The sequence below is a fragment of the Silene latifolia genome, chromosome 4, assembly GCF_048544455.1.
Source record: "Silene latifolia isolate original U9 population chromosome 4, ASM4854445v1, whole genome shotgun sequence".
Lineage (NCBI taxonomy): Eukaryota > Viridiplantae > Streptophyta > Magnoliopsida > Caryophyllales > Caryophyllaceae > Silene > Silene latifolia.
Window position 1 is genome coordinate 107719333 of NC_133529.1, and position 3545 is coordinate 107722877.

General features: G+C 40.2%; 1 non-coding gene across 1 annotated transcript; it reads right to left on the reverse strand.

Moving 5' to 3' along the window:
- Window positions 1-2936: 2936 nt before the first annotated feature.
- On the reverse strand, window positions 2937-3043 carry LOC141654594 (small nucleolar RNA R71). Its single transcript, XR_012548150.1, has one exon. It is a non-coding gene; the product is annotated as a small nucleolar RNA R71 (small nucleolar RNA).
- Window positions 3044-3545: the final 502 nt, after the last annotated feature.

A 3545-nucleotide genomic window follows, 5' to 3' on the forward strand; every position in this document is an offset into this window, starting at 1 on the left:
CCGTGCTCAATTCTCCTCTCTGCAACCACCGTACCCATTAACCACCTTCACCACCATTTTCACTCCTCCTTCGATCTTACATAAACCACCACTCATGAGTTTGAACTCGGAGTTGAAACCGAGATTGACCTCCAACTCGTCATCAACCCAACATTTACACCCAATTCACCACCTGCATCACCATTGATAGAACACCACCGTCATACATAACATCCCCTGCTCCATTTCGCGGACCGATTTCGAGCCCAAAAATCAACCACCATGGTCCATCTGCTCCGTCATCACTCCACCTTTAACCACCTTCATCCACCTCCTTCACCATGCTTCATCACCAGCTCGTCACTACCATTAACAACCCAACACCATCACTTTCACCTCCATTAATCATTACCACCATCTACCCCGATCACCAACACATTCATCTTCATCACCATTTTTTATCATTAGCAACCTTCACTTACCATTAATTCACTTCCATTCATTAACCATACCAACACCACCAGTTTTCATCACCATTGCTGCCCAATTCAACCCGCCATTTCAACCCACCTTTACCACACCCAACAACCCGTCACCTGAACTCCGTCCAAGTACAACCATGGCAGCAGCAACTTCAAGCAACCACCGTGACCACCACCCGCACCATCATCGTGCTTCAGAAATAATCAATTGGAAACAAATGCTACTCCCAGCCGGCCATAGAACCGACCGCCGACCGACCGGCTGACAACATCACAACATCAAAAATGCAACACAAGTGCACTCCCAGACGGGAACCCGTCTGCCGCACTCACCACTGGCTGGGAATACGTACAAAACGTCCTCCATTTTCCAGAGAACTCCTAGACGGCCCTATCACCGGTGGACGGTCGGCCGACAGAGAAGAATTGTGCTGCGTTTTTAATCCATTGCTTTTCCCTACTTTGTTGTTTTTTGCTTTATGTATAATTTTTCCCTCTCCCTTTTTGTCTTTGGTTTGGTCGTGTATTAGCGTGATTATTAGGTAAGTCTTTGGATTATTAGGTGAGTCTTGTTTTTCTATTATTATTATTATTTAGACCACTATATTAAAGACATATTATTCTAGACATTAGGGACACTACATTTTACCTTAGAATTAGTCTACCTTAGATTAGAATACTTTCTCTCAATTAGATTAGAAAATTAGTCTCTTCTATTCTCTCATTATTGTAACAAGAACCCTAATTTTCCTCTCTTATTAATTTCTCCTTAATCCAAGTTGTAATCTTTCTTCCAAATTGATGTAATTCCTCTTTAGTTTATGCAATTTCTACAATTATCAATAGTTTACATTTAGATTAGTGGGTTGTAATTTGAAGGAAGAAGAGATTCATTCCTCATTATTTTCAACCAAGTTTCCTCCTTTATTCATTATTGGTATAATTCTCCTCTTAAATTATCTTTCTCTCAATTGTTTACATGTTTAATGTAGTTTAATTACTTGTCTTATCATTATGCCTGTTCTTCCTATTTACATGATAAAGTTCTCATCTTTAGCTTTCATTTTCATTAGTATGTTTGAGTAGTGCTCTACTAGGGTGAAGGGGGACCTATGGTGGACTCTTGGGTCTAATTGTTGACTTGAATTAGTGGAAACCATTTAGTAGTTGGTATAGAGTAGTTGTGCACACCAAGTGTTTGTGGAATTGCTAGAATGAGGATTCTAGCCTTTCTCTATTTGTTGACTTGTTAAGGCGAGAGCCTTGACTTGTGGAAGCATGCACAATTGCTCGGTCTAGGTTAATCTAAGCGAGGGCTTGACTTTCCTTGGCCTAGGGATCGACTCACACCGAGAGGTGGAGCCTTCCTCGACCCTACTTCTGGGTGACCATTAATTTAGGCTCACTAGTTGACCCTTGTCTACACTAGCAAACCCAACACCCTAGTTTCTTAGTTTCCTGAGTTAATTCGTCTCATTTATTTGCTTGTTAGTTAACTCTCTTATCTTAATTCGCAATTTAGCATTAGTTTAATGAATCATTTAATGCTTGCTAGAACTAAACTAGAAACTAGATAATTAATCTAAGAGCCAAGCACCGTCTCTGTTGATCGACCTCCTTATCCTACTAGATTTATTAGTTTGGTATTGAGTTTTATAAATATTGTTTGCATCGAGGAGTACGACCAACTCGGTATCAAAATAGCGCCGTTGCCGGGGACGGTGATATTGGATTAGATAAATTGTTTGTTTCTAGGCTTAGTTTGTTTATTTGTTTATTTTTTCCACCCTTGTCCTAATGCATTCATTGCATTATGACTATTTGATCTCTTTTTGAGTGTTTGTATAGGTGTAATACCGGCTCTCTTGTCCATCTTGATCGAGAGATTGAGAAGTATTTCCGGGCAAGAAGATGGTTAGCACTATCGGCTCTAAGGAGATCTCCACCTTCACCAAACCAACTACAAATACCTCCATCTCCACCACCAATTCCCAACCAAACCATTCACCAAACTACCCTCCAAATCACTCACCCACCCATTCACGACATTCAAATTCTCCTAGCCCACCAAATACACCAAGAACCAACTTTGTTGATAAAGAAATGACGGACCAACCAATGGGTTACTACCATAGACCGGATCCTCATCGATCTTACTCAGTAATAAATTATGGAGTTCTTGCTCCTAATACTTTTGTGCTCCGTCATCATACAATCTCCTTTATTCAACAAGATATCTTTCATGGCTTGAAGAATGAAGATGCTCATGAACACCTTGTCTTATTCAAAGAGAAAGCGGGTATGATCAAGTACAATGGCATCACGGAAGAGCAAATTCTTCTTATACTCTTTCCTCTTTCCTTGAAGGATAATGCTAGAAGATGGTTGAATTCACATGAACCGGGTACTTTCACTACTTGGGAAAGCCTGTCAAGGGCTTTTATCAACAAATTTTACCCTCCTTCAAGAACCGATAGAATAAGACATGAGATCCAAACTTTCAAGCAAAAGCATCGTGAAACTTTAAGTGAAGCATGGGAAATATTTGGAGACCTTCTTACCTCTTGCCCACATTATGGAATCCCCAAGTGGATGACAACTCAAATTTTTTTCAAAACCCTTGAGCAAAGGTTTATGGACATGATTGTGGCGGCCTCCGGTGGTAATTTTGACAAGATGAAAAATGCCGAAATCACGGAGATGATCCAAAACATTTCCGACTTGGAAATTAGCTATGGAGGTAAAGAAGGTGACTATGGAAGAGAAAATGAGTCCAGTAAGAGAGAAGGACCTTCAAAGCTAGAATTAGAAAACAAGGCCGCCAAGTTGGATGAATTGTCAAAGAAATTTGATAGCTTTTTGATGGAGATGAAGCATGAAAATGCTTATCATGAAGAAAGACCAAGTCATTCCAAGGTCTACTATGTTCAAGAGCCTAGGTTACCACCAAGGACCTACTCTCAACAAAGTCCTCCTCTTAGAAACTATCATCAATATGCTCCTACTTGTGAGAATTGTGGTGGTATTGGGAATTCTTATAACACTTGCTCATCATTTCCACATCAAAACTTTCAACCACAACAA